The sequence below is a fragment of the Mus caroli genome, unplaced genomic scaffold (assembly GCF_978045245.1).
Source record: "Mus caroli unplaced genomic scaffold, Mus_caroli_1 scaffold_7, whole genome shotgun sequence".
Taxonomy (NCBI): domain Eukaryota; kingdom Metazoa; phylum Chordata; class Mammalia; order Rodentia; family Muridae; genus Mus; species Mus caroli.
In genome coordinates this window covers 58071281-58087578 of record NW_028227262.1, presented here as the reverse complement: position 1 = coordinate 58087578, position 16298 = coordinate 58071281, and the positions used below count along the sequence as shown (strand labels likewise).

Genomic DNA, 16298 nt, shown 5'->3' with positions numbered 1-16298 from the left:
GGGGGCAGGGCTGGGGTCTTAAGGTACATTCTTCACCATAGCATTTTAGAGTCTCTGGGTAATTAACAGTAAAACAGGTACCACTGTGATGTCTACAGTACAATGCCAAGTCAATCCCAGCACTCCAGGCTAATTGCACACTGTAGGGAGGGCTGTGCATGGCTGAATGGGATCCCAGATGCTAGCTTTTCCCTGACTTTCTTCTCAAAACCTTGGGCTCTCTGCACTGGAGGAACTGCCTTTTGCCATACAACCCAAGAAACCCACTGAGGACCAGTAGTCAAGCCTGTAACACATAGGTCCCTGTGGGTGTGCCTCTGAACTGCTGGATGGGGCTGGGTACAGTTTCCATATCTGTGAGACCGGTTCCTCTTCCACACTTTGTAAGGTAGGAGAAGAGGTGGTAGTGAGGTACCTGGTCCTCAGCCCTTCCTCCCCTCTTGTGGAGATGAAATGAAGGCTGTTTTGTTTTGTTTTCTCAGCAGGCTATGTCCTATCAGCCCAGGAACTGACCACGGATCCAAAAGGGGCTCCAGGGCCAGACTCCCTCCCAGTGCAGAGCACACATTTGAGAAGAGGGTTTAGTGGGTAGAAATCTTGTGCCGTGTTCAAGCTCTGGCAGGCAGGTAAATGCTGAAGGCTGGAGCTTGGGAGTCATCATCTCCCAGCCTCCTAAACACCTAGATAAAAAGAACCTGGGATGGGATATTTCAGTTTCTAGATAACACCCAGAGCTGGGTGGGGCTTTGCTTTTCCTTACCTGGGTCCGGTGCTGGGTGAGACCTCTTGCTGAGAGGTGGCCACAGGAGCCTCTATGTCCCTGCAGCTGAGCCTTTCCAGCCCTCTTCCCAGTCAGAAGCCAGCACCGGTCATAAACCCTGAGCCCCTGCTTAATCCACCGGTGCCAGAGTCAGCGCTGGCTGGACATGTGACCTGAGGCCCCAGGACCTGTTTGGCAGGAGCAGCAGCTGGTGGGGTGGGGCGGGGAAGGGAAGTGTCTGCCCTTTGGTTGCTTCTGGCCATTTTCCCCTGCAAGGCCCTATCACCCAGAGCCTGCTGCTGATTCTGGGACCACAGGAATGGGAGAAACACAGGCTGGGACTGAGTACAGCCTAAGTTGCCTCATTAAGAGATGCTGAGCTGCCTAGGAGGTATCTGCCAGGGGATCTTACTGCACACAAATCTGTTTCCTGTGGGGTTGAGTCCTACTGCGAAAGGTGGATTGTGGGTAGGACTGGATTCCTCAAATGTGTGAGAGTTCACCAAGAAAAATGAGGATGGGAATTGGAGAAAAAGGAGGAACTGAAACCATAAATTCCCTCCCAAGTCCTCATCAGAAGAGATGGAGGGGTTGCTGAGAGGGATCAATGACCTCAGGAAGGAATAGAGCCAGAATTACCCAAATTGAAATTCAACAAATCAAGGAGGGCATAAAAACACTGAGACAGGGTTGACTTTAACCCTTGCTTCACCAATGAGAAGAGGTGAACGATGAGTAAGAGACAAAACACATCTAATAGGGCCAAACTCATTTCTGTTTGAGTACATTGTTTCTGTGTGACAGGAATGGGAACGGGCATGGCCCCAAGCTGGGACTCAGGGCTACCAAGCAATGGTGGAACTCATTCTACGCCCTCCTTTCAGACACACAGCTTTGCCCCTGTGGTGACCTCAGCTCGGACAGCAAAATCCATCACATCTACCAATCACTCTACAGATGTGGACCTGACATTGCTATTTGGACTGTGAGGTTCTCAGTGGTTTCTGTCATCTCCCCCAAAGGCAGTAACTAGAAACAACCGTAAGACACGCGTGCTTGCACAGAACTATCCTCCTCTGTGCCTTTAGCTCATGGTCAGTGTTGTCATCACCCCAATGAGAAAGAAAGCCAGGCATGGTACTGCAGCCTGACATCTCAATGCAGGAGGTGGAAGCAGAACTACTGAGTCAAGAGACCATCCTGAGCTATAATTTGTTGTGAGTTCTAGGCAGCCTGAGCCACACAGCAAGACCCTGTCTCAAAAAGCCAAAAGCTGAAAAAAATAAATGATAGATAGATAGATAGATAGATAGATAGATAGATAGATAGATAAGATAGAGTGAGAGACAGACAGACAGACAGACAGACAGAAACTGAAACTATGAAGGGCCTAGTGACTTGGGCTAAGTTGTGTTCAAAGCTAGGAAACTGAGATCTGGATCTAAAACCCCATAGGATTGAGGACATGGACAGCTGTTGTCATGTCCTGCTCAGAAGCCTCCTGTGTATGCTCAGGAGCATACAAGTTCACCACCTTTCAGTCCCTCTTGTTGTTACTCATCCCCACCTCTTGTAACTTCCAAACTGTGCTGGCGGCTACTTTTATGTCAACTTGACACAAGCTAGAATCATCAAAAAGGAGGGAGGCTCAATTGAGAAAATGCCTCCATAAGATTTGGCTATAGGCCAGGCATGGTGGCGCACGCCTTTAATCCCAGCACTTGGGAGGCAGAGGCAGGTGGATTTCTGAGTTTGAGGCCAGCCTGGTCTACAAAGTGAGTTCCAGGACAGCCAGGGCTACACAGAGAAACCCTGTCTCGAAAAACCAAAAAAAAAAAAAAAAAAAGATTTGGCTATAGACAAGTCTATAGGGCATTTTCTTAATTAGTAACTGATGTGCAAGGGCCACCCTGGGCTGGTAGTCCTGGGTTCTATAAGAAAGGTCAAGCAAACCATGAGAAGTAAGCCAGTAAGAAGCACTCCTCCATGGCCTCTGCATCAGCTCCTGCCTCCAGGTTCCTGCCCTGTGTGAGTTCCTGCGTTCTCTACTTTTGGTGTGGAGATGTGAGTAAATAAACCCTTTCCTCTCCACGTTGCTTTTGGTCATGTTTCATCACAGCAGTAGTAACCCTAACTAAGACACAAGCCATTCTTTCTCTTCCAGCCCTTGTCTACTGTGGGGAAGGAAGCCTGGGTGATGAGAGGTTAAAATGAGGATGCTTCAGAAAAGGACTTGTACATAGGAGCAAGAAGGGCAGCTCTAGGATTGTCAGACTCTCCAAGTTCACTGGGAAACAAGGGCCACCAGTCGCTGCCCCTGGATGTGCTGTAAGGTACTCACTTTCCTTCCTGGTTTGTTTCAGACCAAATGCCCAGGCTAAGCCCAAAGCCTGCCCCAGATCAGTATCTGACAGACCTGCAGGTAGAAGGCCCTGATCCGTGCCTTGCTACAATGAAACACCCTCAGGATTCTTGCCATCCCCTCAAGGTTCCACAAAGCCCTTGGAGGAATTAAATACAAGGTACAAAACATACCATTGGTGCTGGAGTCTTGGAGTTAAATAGCTCCCCACTCACCCACCCAGATAGGGGCATCAAAGCTCATCTTATATACCACTAATAAAAAGGAACTTAACTACTTTCTCAGGGTGTTTCTGGGTGCAGCTCTTGACAAAACTTCTATTAGCCCCAAACATTAGGGACAGGCACCTCCTGTGGAGGAAGAACTCATGCAGATGGGCTCCCTTCTACATAGGCAGCAGGAGCTCATCAGCCTCCACAGTCTCCACTGTCACACACAGCACGCAGAGACCCAGATGGGTCAGCATGAACCCTGAGCCTCATAGGTACAACCATCCTACCCCAAGGTAGGGTCCCTGAGGGAGTCCTGGCCCACAGACTAGCAGACCACTGTGGTAACCAACACACTTTGAAAAGACCATTGGATTGGAGGTTGGAGGCAGTGAGGTCCATATTCTTCCTGTAGGTCTGCAAGATTAACATTACTGTTTTAAGATGAAGCTTCCAGAACCATTGTGCAAACTAATAGGCTGGCCTCCAGGTTTGCAGTTGGGATGGATTCTATACCACCAAGGTCCCTGTGAACTGCCTGTCATGTAGCAGGTGCCTAAGAAATCTTTGCTGGGCTTCAACTGCGTGAAGCAGGATGGGAAGTCACACAGTTCTTCAGAGTCATTAAGAACTTGCCTGCTCACTGCCTGCCATCCCCAGCTGGCTCTTGCTGTGACAGCCTGGAGCTGAAAGACTGAGAGCCAATGTACCGACATCAGCCTAAGGTCACTGTATCCTGCCACAGTAATGACGGTGCCCTGCAAAGAACTCAGCAGAGGAGGTAAAGGTGACAATGAAGAGAACACAGAGGAATAACCAGTTTCTAGATGGCAGGAATAGGGGGCTCATTCCTGCAGGAGCCAAACTGGGGGTGGGTGAGGGGGGCAGAGGGGGCATCAGAAGACACTGCCCCCAACAGAATCACATACTGTGCTGTGCTGAGAGATGACCTCAAGAACTGTTCCTGTCTAGGAACACTTAGGGGCTTAGATATACTACATGCTAGTGTCTGAAGGCTGGCATAAAGGTTAGCTGAAGACAAGCAGGATCAACTTTCCAGCCACAGCCTTGTTTACTTGTCTCTAGACACTGGGGAAGTAGCCTGTCACAGGATGGCATACAGAGCAGAGCTGGGCAGGGCAGCCATAGCAGTGAGTGTTATGGGCCCTTTAAGCAGCCTTGAGACTAGTGGCAACTTTAGTCATAAGACCTAAGATTACTTAATGTTTGCAAGCTGCAGGAGCCAGAGTCCCTTACAAAGGGGGAGCACTGTGGTCCTTTATTCCTCCATTGCACAGACCTCTCTGACCTCCAGTCTCATGGCACCTTCCCCACACACCAGCTACCCAAGAACACCTGGGTGCTTGGGAGACAGGAGCAGGCAGGCCCCTAAATGTGCTGTGTGACCTTGGACATGTCCCTGCCTCTCTATGTCAGACTCTTGGGTACTCTTTCCAGCACAAAACTCAGAGACAGGGCTATGGGCAATGTGGCACACCGAACCACCTCTTATCCTGTCTTTTTCAGCACTGGGGATGGAGAGGGCAGGGGATGCATCTGATTTTCAAATTCAACTCCTGGGTTTTTATGGGCAAGTGAGTTTAGAGGCCAGGCTACCTTGCCAGTCCATGAGGAACAGAGCACAATGCTGGAGGCAGGGAAGGGTGACTAGAAGGCCATGCTGGTGCCTCCTCTGGAGTTGGAGAGGGGCTATACTGACCAGTCAGTATGAGCACTGGCAGATGCTGGCATAAAATTAGACAGTGGCTTAGCAATGTGCACAGCCAGACTCCTGACCCGACCACCAGGTAGGAACTGAGCATGCTCAGAGCAACACACACAACTGACCAGGCAGTGCCCACTGCTGTCCTTGGGAGGCTCATGAAGTGGACAGAGCCAGGGGAGGGGACACCCATTGTCATCTGTCTGCTCAGTTTGCTCCGGTGACAGATCAGCTGTGACAGTTTACAGCTTGGCAATTTAGAGTGGGTACTACCCAGTAGAAACATGGAAGTGGGTTTTCCCTAGGACTCCTAGAGGTGTGGGAGGTCCTTGTACACCTTCTCTGCTGACCAAGCTTGCCAAGGCACAGAATAAGGCAGCTGCTGTGGTCAGGGTGGGAGTGGGATTTCTCACACCGAGCCTTACCCTAAGGTCCCAAGACCAGGCTGTTAGAAAAGAATGGGGTTTCCTTTACCAGCCCCCGGCAAATCTCACAACCCTATACTACAGCCTGCCTCTTTTCACGTACAGGACCTGGTCCAGAGGTTTCACTGTGTTCTGCCCCCTAAGCCTTGACCCTTGAACTGATTTCACTGGGAGGGACCTACCAGGAAGACCCCGAGACCGAGATCCAGAAGGAGGGGCTGCCCGAGGCCACACAAGCAGGTCCAATTTTGGATCAGGTCCCTTTAGTCCAGGCTGCTCAGCCTGAACTAAGCTTTCACCCACTTCGGGCGAGTCCAGCAGTGTGAGGCAAATTCCTGAGATGCTTCTAACTCCCTCCCGCCCGCAGGCTCGGGACTGGGAAGCGCTGGCGGGGGTTTCTCCAGGTGGAGGAGGGGGGAGGGGAAAGGAGGCAAGGGTCACAGGGCGACCCCCAGGCTCTGTCCCAGCACAGCAGGAGGCACCGCATTGCCGCGGAGGGCGCCCGCCCCCACCCAGACCGCCGGCATCCCGCTGCGCCGTCCGCAGAGCGCAGAAGCTGTTCGGTCGCGTCCTCCGCGCGTCCCAGGGGCCGCCCCACACCGCCCCGCTTGCAAGGCCGGTGGCGCCGGGTCCCCAGAGTCGGCAAGCCCGAACCGCGCGCGCGCGCGCGAAATCACCGCGGCTCCACTAGCCCGCTGGGGTCCGCATAGCCCGGCCCCGCGAGGGGGTTCGAGCCCAGCCCGCCCGCTCCTACCTCTGTGTGCCCGCAGCCGCCGAGCGCGCGCCGACCCGCCGAGGGCGCGGCCCTTACGCGTCGGGCCGGCGGGGCGCGGGGTCCAGGGGCGCACAGAACCGGAGCCTGACCCCGCGCCCCCGCCCGACGTGACCTTGGCGGGGGTCCTCTTTCTGCCTGGCCTCAGTTTCCCCCTTCCGTAGGTGTGTGTGTGCGCGCGCGCGTGTGTGTGTCGGGGGGCGGGGAGGACGGGTGCCGCCCCAACCAACGACGTCACCGGAGCCCGGGCGAGTGGAGGGCGCTGGAGGCCTCGGGGCCGCCGCAGCGGATAGGCCAGGTGGCCAGGCACGCAGAAAACCGGCGCGGAGTCGTCGGCACGGCGGCACCTTTCCTTTCTCTTACGAACCTCAAGACCCCCCAAATTAACACCCAGCCGAAAAGCAGCCTGGGCCCACACTCCCTGGCCCTCCCAAGGAGAGCCGCATCCCCTGCAGCCAGTGTTCCTCCTCCCGCACTTGTCCGCAGTTCGCTGAGACAGTCCAGAGAGGACAAGCCACTGGCTCCGAGTCGCACTGTGTCCGGACTGCTGAGGTTTGTCCGGGCACCACGCCCCTCCGCAATCTCTACGACCCCACACTATTCCGTTAAGCGAAAGAAGGACGAAGGATCCTGGACTGAAGGCTACATCCCTTATCCTTCTAGCGCAATGAACTAGCCACCAAATAAATACTGTGACTGGCCTCAATTAGCCTGGCAACTGTCTTTGAGAATGGGGTAGGGGAGTCTGTACCAGGAACCCAAAGTTTGAGAAAGAAATAGACTGGATAGGGGAGCTGGGCCTGGAGGGGATAGGAACAGGGAAGGTGGGTGTGCAGGGCTGTGCCTAAGAAAAATACAAGGATGAGAAAGCGTTGTTAGCCTGTATAGTAGAGAACGGAGGCATGGGAAGCACACAGCAGACCACCCTGAAAAAGGAGCTGTCCTTCCTAGGCAGAGTCCCCACGCCTCCCACCAGGTGGAGCAAGGGCGCCAGGAGAGAGCGGCATCCAAGCAGCGCCCCCTGGTGCCTAGAAGCGGCGAGGCAAGAGGCTAGAAGGACTGGGCGGCCGTGGTCCAGCCTGGAGGAAACTGGGGGAGTGATGTCATGTGTGAGCAGATGGGTAGGCTGCCATTAGGCTGTGTTGACCTTGGACAAGGCGCTTTCCTCTTTCAGAGCTATTTTATTTTATACCCTGCTTTTTTTTTTATTTGAGACAGTGTCTCACTCTAGACCAAGCTTGCATGGAACTATGTAGTCCACACTAGTCTTGAACTCATGACAAGCTTGCCTAGCCTTCTAAGTTCTGTGATTACAGGTATGAGCTCCCATGCTAACACCCAACTCTTTAAGAATTTTCTGAATCTTAGAATACTGGGTATTGATTACAAAGCTAAGGGGCAGTCTAGCTCCTGGTATGTCTATCCTGCCCCTGACAATCATAAACCTAGCCCTCATGGCCCACTCCTGCAACCCTGGTACCTGGGAGATTACTTTTGAGACCTTTCCCCACCTGAAAAGTAAACCCATGGCACCTTGCTAGTGCCCATAGCAGGGCAGTAGGATGGGCTCACAGGCCAAGGTGTGAGTCTTACCCTCCCCAAACCTAGTTATAGCTTTGCACATTGTTAGAGCAATGGATTATTGTTTTAGTTTAAGGCAACAGAGCCTGTGCTAGACTGGGACTTCCTTAAGAGATCAAACTAACCTCAAACTCACAGAGATTCTCCTGCCTCTGTCTCTTGAGTTTTGGAATTAAAGGTGTGTGCCCCCATACCCAGCCTACTGTACTAGTTTTAAAACATATTTTTAAAAGCAGCCCTTCAAGGAGGAAGATTCTTGTGTAGTTTTTATAACTAATACTGCTGGTGTGGAGATCAGTTACGGGGCTGGTAGGAAGGCAGGTGATAAATAGGCTAACTAGGTCTGAGGCAGCTGTGTGACCTCAGCCAGGTCCCATCACCTCTCCGAGCCTCATATGAGCTATAAGCTGGAACTGATGGAATCCCCATCCTGCTTCCTTCAAGGCTGCTGAGCAGGTCGGCTGCACTGATGTGTGGAAGGTGTGCAAAGGGCACCGTGCAGAAGCTTCATTCCCAGAAGCCAAGAAAGCAAATGTTGATGTATTGAACTATATCAAATTAGACCATATAAATGAAATCAGAATACCACAAACAAGGTAAAAAAGACAAATGGCACCCTGAAACAATGTCTGCCGCACATAGCACAAGTTAATGAGGAAAATGAGAAAAAAGTTAATTTCCCTAACACATAAAGTGCTCCTTCCAATCGATAGGATGACTAACCCATTAGAAAACAGCCAAGGCTATGAAAGCTGCTCAGGAAAAATATTCACTCCTGCTTGTAATTAAATGCACATTAGAGAAATGCAATCAAAACACAATTCAACTCACTTGCTTAAAAAAAATTCCTAATTGGGGGGTGGAAAATGGCTCAGTGGTTAAGAACACTTGCTGTTCTTACAGAGGACCCAAGTTTGGTTTTCAGCACCCACATTTATCCTTTGCTTGTCTTTGTGTCTCACAAAGTCAAGTACACTCAGTCCCCAAGCTATGTTTCTACGTACGTTTCCCTCACTTTACAATGGTGTCGTGCACTCAGTGACATGTGGGTGAACACACTCCAGACGAGTTCTGATCTTTCCCTGAGCTAGTGAGATGCAGTCTGACCATCTTCCAAGATGTTGGGATGAGGCAGTGAACAGGTGTCCCACAGGGATCTGGGGACGGGACACCAGCCTGCTCTATACAATGGGTGCTGCCCAGCTGGGGAGTCAGTCAGCAGATATATTGAATTAATTTTTCAGGAAACATTTCCAGTTAATGATGGGTTTGTTGGAATCTTAAGTATCCCTTGCACCCTCAAGGTCTGTGTGGAAAAGCTTTGGCCTCTAGGGTGGCAGTATTGGAAGGTGGCTGAACCTCTCTACTCTTTGTTTCTTCTTTCTCAGGCCTTGACTAGCAACTGCTTCTGCCTCCTGATCTTGCCATGATGGGCTGTGCTTCCATGGTGCCAAGCAACCACAGACTGAAATCTCTACAACTATAGGCCAAAACAAGACATTGGTTACAGTACTGGAGGGCTGGCCTGGGTGCTAATGTTAAGTATTTGTACCTCTGGAGGTAAGGGGGGGCGGACACCGAAGATCTGCTGGTCCCTGAATATACTACCTCTGACAAGGATGAGCCAGGGAAGGCACAGAAACAACCTGGGAAGGGCAAGAAGAGCTGGGAACAGAAAAGAGGAAGACTGGCCTTCCACTGAAACATTCTACTTGTGTGTGTGTTTATGTATATATGTATGTACACACATATATGTATAAGTATATATCTCACTATATACCTGTATTACTGTTTTGTTTTGCTTTTTATCCTCTGTGTAGCCCTGGCTGTCCTCAAACTCAGAGATCTGCCTGCCTATGCCTCCCAAGTACTGGGATTAAAGGCATGCACTACTACACCTGACTTGGATATATTCCTGCTGTTTGTTTGTTTGTTTTTAATCTGTTTGCAAATGATAAAATTCTGGGGATGGAAAGACAACTCAGTGCTCTTGAAGAGGATATGGGGTCAATTCACAGCACCCACATAGGGGCTCACAACCATCCTAACTCCAGTCCAAGAAGATCCATGAGTGCCAGGCATACACATAGTGCACATATATACATGTAAGCAAACACTGATACACATAAAATAAATGTAAAAATTTACAAGGAAAATAGCAATTTCTGATGTTGGGGGGTATGGTGCCTAGGGCCTGCTCTGACACAGGCTTAGGATGACTGCCTATGTGACCTCAGTATGGAGGGTGCCCCTTCTGAACCCTACAGTTTCCTCTACCAAGTGAGCAGGAAGCATAAGACAAATGCTCACCTCACATTGCCAGTCAGAACCTTCTCAGCAGAGGAGCTAACTGGGTGTTGAAAAAGCCCCTGAGGAGATGAGGACAGCAGAGCTAAGGGTCAAGGGACCCAAGTGATTTTTGAGATCTCCCAGCTCCCTCAGGGACAGTCCTATCTGTTTTTCCCATGTCCATATCCTGCCTGGAAATACTTATTTCATGTTTCCTGTCTGGGGTTACCCTGGCAACAGCTCTGTCATCTGTCTGGGTTGGAGGTCAGTCCTGTGGCATGGGACAGATGACCAATCTGTAGATACCATGTGGGTCTGAGATGATTGGGGCAGAGCCTCATGTTGGGCAATCAAACCTACTCACCCAGTGAATGACCTAGCCTGGATCCTCTCTTGCCCTGCTCCTTCTATGTACAGAGGAAGTAGGGGAACGGATGAGAGAAAAACCACAAGAAACAAAATAGTGTACTCACAACAGTGCAGATGCTAGCAGCACAGGAAGTGTGTGCAGCAGAAGCCATCCCATCCCTCATCTCCCTCCCCCTCCCTCTCACCTTTCCATCATCAGCAAGCATGTCTGTGCCTTCTTCCTGTAGTTAAAACAAGGCACTCTGCAACCAGACAGTCATGGCCTGTACTTTCCAGCCCCAGTCTACCCTTTTAGCTCCTTCTTCTAGCCAGTATTGTCCCTTATGTAGAGCCATTTTCAAAAATCGACTCTATCTTATTCCTCTCCTGCTCAGAACTCCTCTATAGCTCCCTGTGCCCTTGAGATAAAGAGGTTCCTCACCCAGCCCCATCTCCAGCAGCTTCTCGACAGTCAGGCTAAACTTAATGGCTTTGAGCACACACTGCTATGCCATGCCACCATGTGTTTGACCTTTGTAGTCTTCTGCTTTATTCCATATGCAAAGAAGTCTTCAGATCAACAATAGAAACTACGATTCAAAAAGTTTTCAAGTCCAGTTCACATAAGTATCTCAGAGAACAAAAATGCAAATAACCTATAAACATTCAACCACACATACAACTTCACCAATAAAGACAGAGACTGCACAATGGTGACTTACTGTTAGCTTCTAGCACATGCACACAACTTCCTAAATGTTTGTTAGCTGTGTCCAAACCCATTAGATCCATTTCCAAAGGTATCATCTCCTCTACACATCATTTTCTGGGCCCCTACTGTGCCCAGCACTTCTAGGACACAGATTTGGGCAGAAGGTCTGCAGATGATAGCTACCAATAACAGGAGCTAGGCAGCCACACTGACCAGCTGAGGGTCTACGCACATGATAAAAGGCTCTGGGGCTAGGAAAGCGCCCTATTCATCCTGCACAAACCCTGCAAAGCTGGCCTTAGAGAGGGCAGCAGTGAAGTTGGGACAAGGGTGCAGGGCTTGCGCTGGCTGCATTAGGAGTCAGGCCCAGGGGCTGCTGTGCTGGGGAGAGGGGGCGCTGCTGAGGTAGGGCGAGAAGCAGCATCTGGATGGAGGGCAAGGGGGCAGACATGGCCATGTGCTTGCAGCACGCAGGACTTTCTGTTACTTGGTACCTACACACTGTCCTCACAGAGCTCCTAGATGGTGTCCCCACATACACCCACAGAGGACAGTAGCAGGTCAGGGGCTTTCCTAACTAGGTTCTTTTTTTAATCACTCTTTGGCCTCTCTGTTAATTTGGGGCACAGTGTATACCATGGTGTGGGACACTTCCCTTCCTTAGCCTGAACCTCTACCTTCTAGCTAGCTCTCTGCCATGGGATTTTCAAATGTAAGAATGTGGTCCGTGAAGCCCCACTTGAATAAGCATCACTCCCCATGTTTAGCCCCGACACACTGGAGGGTCCTGTGATAGGCATGTGTTCAGAACAAGGGTAACAAGACTATGATGGAGGGTTCTGAGCTAGACGTAGGGCCTCTTACATGCGAGGCAAGCATTTTGCTCTGAGATATACCCCAAGCCTTCCAAACTCAAGGAAGGTCTCAAGGTCAAGGACTGCCTGGGCTCCTGGGCAAGTGAGGGTAAGCCTGAGCACTTCAGTGAGTCCTTGTCTCCAAATAAAAAGGGGGTTCAGTGGCAGTGTACTTGCCTAGCATCTTTCAGTCTGTTCAACTCCTAGTACTGTGAGAAGAACAAAACTGAGCACTGTAAAGTGAGGTGTGGCTTTGACAAGGTGCTGAGGTAATTCCTTGGCCTTTGCTTCTTCCCCGTGACAACTGGCTGTCTCTATGCAATAGGACACTTTGAAGTAGGCTGACCTCCTACTGCCTGTGTTTGGCTCAAAACAATCAAAGATCTGAATGGAAGACAGACAGCTCCAAAACTCTTAGGTAAATCACAGGACTGATGAGAGTTAGGCCATTATTTCTTGCACAGCACAAAAATGCAAAGGACAAAATAAAAATCAGTAAATCACAAACTTTTGCATATCAAAAAAGGCCATCAAAAAAGTGAGAAGGGCTAGAGAAATGGTTCAGTGGTTAAGACCATTGGCTGTTCTTCCAGAGCTGTTCTTCCAGAGGACCAGGGTTCAATTCCCAGCAACCACATGGTGGTTTACAACCTTCTATACTGCGAGAGGGATCTGATGCCCTCTTCTGGCATGCATGTATACATGGGGGGGGGGGGGGGAGCACACATGTGCCCCCCCCCACACACACACACTATCTTTTTTTTTTTTTGGTTTTCGAGACAGGGTTTCTCTGTATAGCTCTGGCTGTCCTGGAACCCACTTTGTAGACCAGGCTGGCCTCAAACTCAGAAATCCGCCTGCCTCTGCCTCGGGAGTGCTGGGATTAAAGGCGTGTGCCACCACACCCAGCACAATCTTTTTTTTTTTTTTAAGATTTATTTATTTATATATGTGTGTACACTGTAGCTGTCTTCAGATAGTCCAGAAGAGGGCATCAGATTTTTGTTACGGATGGTTGTGAGCCACCATGTGGTTGCTGGGATTTGAACTCAGAACCTTTGAAAGAGCAGTCGGTGCCCTTAACCGCTGAGCCATCTTACCAGCCCCAGCACAATCTTAAAAAAAAAAAAAAAAAGAAACAAAGAAAAGAAAGTGAGAAGAGCCAGGGATGGTGGTACACACCTTTAGGCAGAGGCAGGTGGATCTCTGTGAATTCCAGGCCAGCCTAGCCTATACAGTGCATTCCAAGACAGTCAGGACTATGTAGAGAGATCCTGTCTCAAACCATCCCTCAAAAGTGAGACAATGCCTGGCCACAGGAAAAGATACCTGTGAGGCTTGTAACCACTGTGAAGTGCTTATATTTGGAGCATAAAGAAAACTAATGACTCGATGAGATAATACAATAAAAACCAGGATCAAAGCTGGAGAGCTATTTCCCCCACAGGAGAAATATGAGGCCTGTGGATGTAGGAAAAGACCCCCAACATCATTGATCGAAGAGGACATGCAAATCAAAGCCAGAGGGCAGCCCTTCACACCAGAGAGGTTGCTGGAATTTCTGTGGATGACAGCTAATGTTGGAGAAGACACAAAGTACACCCCAATGGCACAGTGCGGTGGGACACCCTCAATGGCACAGTGCGGTGGGACACCCTCAATGGCACAGTGCGGTGGGACACCCTCAATGGCACAGTGCGGTGGGGGTGGGAAGGGGGCTCTGCTCTGGAGAACAGCTTGCCTATTTTTTCTAACCTAACCCAAGACTGCACTCATAGTTAGCTGTTTGAGAAATGGAAGCTGTGTCCATACACAAGTGTTGGCCAAAACCCACAGCAGTATCATTTCTAAATATCCAAAGTGACAACCACCAGTGTGCATCTTCTAGGGACCAGGCAAGCCAGAAATGGACAGTAGACTGTTACTCAGCACATGGAACACATGGCAAAACATGGAAATAAAATGTAGACATGATATAGCCCTTAAATCTACACCAAGACAGCAAAAGCCACACATCACAGGTTTCTACCCCTAGAAGATCCTTCCAAGGCAACTCTACAGAGACAAGAGGGCTCATGGGTGCTAAGGATGTGTGGGAGGCAAGAGAGTGGAGTGGAGTGATTTCAGATAATGCTGTGGTGCTGGTTACTCAACACGGACAATATGCTAATGTTGTGGAGGTACACATTTACAGTGGCTACGTTTCATAGCATACACACTGCCCTTCAATGAAGACTTCAGAAAACACATAGACTCAAAACAATGCAAGAATTAGATGGATCCGGGAATGGTGGCAGCACCTTTGATCCAGCACTTGGGAAGTGGAAGCAGGAGGGTCAAGAGCTCAAGGTCATCCTCAGCTAAGAGAGTTCAAGGCCAGCCTGGGCTACATGAGAACCTGTCTCAGAAATTAAAAGGAAGGATGGGAGGAAGGAAGGGAGAGAGGGAGGAGAGGGAAGGGGAGAGGAAGGGGGGAGGGGAGGGGAAAGAAAAGGAAGGAAGAGTTTGATATAACCCGATTAGGGCAAATGTCAAAATAAAAACATGGCTTATATAAACTTCATTTGGACCGTGGTGATGTGGAACTGTTGAATGTCTTGTTCTTAGGGAAGAAAAGACTGGAGTATTATTTAGGGATAAATGTCTCACTGCACATTTGCTGTGACCTCACAAACAGAGCTAAGAGTGAAAAACAAAAACAAAAACAAAAACAAATACACATGTACCAGAACAAGAGTTGGTGACATTTCACTAATGGTGACCAGGGTGAAAGGGACATGGAAGAAGCCTGCCTTTGTCAAATTATTCTCAAAACTCTGTTTTAGGATTATTTGGCTGGGGATTTAGATCAGTGGTATAGCGCTTGCCTAGCTTACCTGAACCTCTGTGTTCTGTCCTCAGTCCTGGAAAAGTAAAACTAAATATAACAGGGTAGGAGCTGATGAAATGTTTTATCAAGTCAAAGTGCTTGCCACCAAGCCTGACAACCTGAGTTCCATCCCTAAAAGTTGTCCCTAGACCTCTACAGGTGCTCCATGGCATGTTGCGCACATGTGCATGTACACACACACACACACACACACACACACACACACACATGTTGCGCACATGTGCATGTACACACACACACACACACACATACACACACACACACAACTAAAATAGACTTCAAATTCAAAATAATTAAATGTAATATCATTCAAAATAATTCAAAATTCTTACAACTCAAAGAATTCAAGAGTAAAAAGATACTGCCAGAACTCGGCTAAATCCTGAATTGCTGAAGGGAGCAGCACTAGCCTGGTGGTGAGCAAAGGCCATGGGGAGTAGGGGTGGGGCAGGGGTCTCAGCTTATCATTCTACTTGGCTGATAGACCCCAGAGAAGACATGGCCAGAGGTCAGTGTGATGATACATTTCTGGTTGCCACAGTTTGTATTCATTCCTTCGTTCAGAGAATATTTAGTGAGTGCCTTCTGTGTGCAGGGGAACTCATAAAATAACACACACACACACACACACACACACACACTGCCCTTCTGATGCTGAGATGCAGCCTAGTTGGGGAAGGCTGTGTAGCAGGAAGAGAATATGGGCATCCCACAGCAACACCTTGCCCCAGGCCCATACCAGCCCAGCATCCTGGATAGTAGTGACTTGTATCTTGACTCATTTCTGCCTCATGGCCTAAGATTATAAGGAAGTCAAATTTTGTAAAATTCTCCCAGTTGTTAAGCCCTGGGGCCTCAAGCTTAGTGAGGGCCATTGGTGATTTGGTTGGGGTTTGTTTCCCAAAGGAGCACAAGGTAGACACTTTACAAGGTTCCCTGAACAATAGCACTGAGGTGACAGGGACCTTTGAGATTAGGTAGTTGGGGCATAGCTCTAGGAAGAGGTTAATGTTCTCCTGGGGCTGTAGTTATCAGAAATCAGCTTGTGCTTTGTTTGTAAAGTGAGGTCCTTGGCCTTTCTGCACCCTGGCCAATTCCTATCTACTTGTCCACCACATTGTGACCAAACTGAGGCCCTTACCAGACACTGGCCCCATGATGCTTGGATCTTCTGCTACTAGAATTCTGAGCTAAATAAACCTCTTTTTTTCAAACAAACGCCCTCTTTTCTTTATAAAGTATCTCATTTCAGCTATTTGGTAATATCCATCCAAAGACAAAAGCTTTGCACAGGCAGAGTACATGCACGGGGCAATCTTCCAGTAAAGCCAGATCTGTGTCTGTAAGAGCAAATATAGAGTTAGCTAGGCCAC

General features: G+C 49.4%; 1 protein-coding gene across 13 annotated transcripts in view; it reads right to left on the bottom strand.

The window, feature by feature from the left end:
- Iqsec1 (IQ motif and Sec7 domain ArfGEF 1) overlaps nucleotides 1–16298 on the bottom strand; it is a 322487-nt gene that overhangs the window by 70604 nt on the left and 235585 nt on the right. The window contains exon 1 of one of the 13 annotated variants that reach the window (XM_029478928.2): nucleotides 6234–6466. The exons of 10 other annotated variants lie outside the window; for them this stretch is intronic. The gene's annotated coding sequence lies outside the window, so the exon portion shown is untranslated. Of the gene's footprint in view, nucleotides 1–760; nucleotides 1020–5661; nucleotides 5972–6233; nucleotides 6467–16298 lie in introns of those variants that run through there. 2 more of the 13 variants (XM_085840301.1, XM_029478931.2) reach the window with 2 other exon arrangements.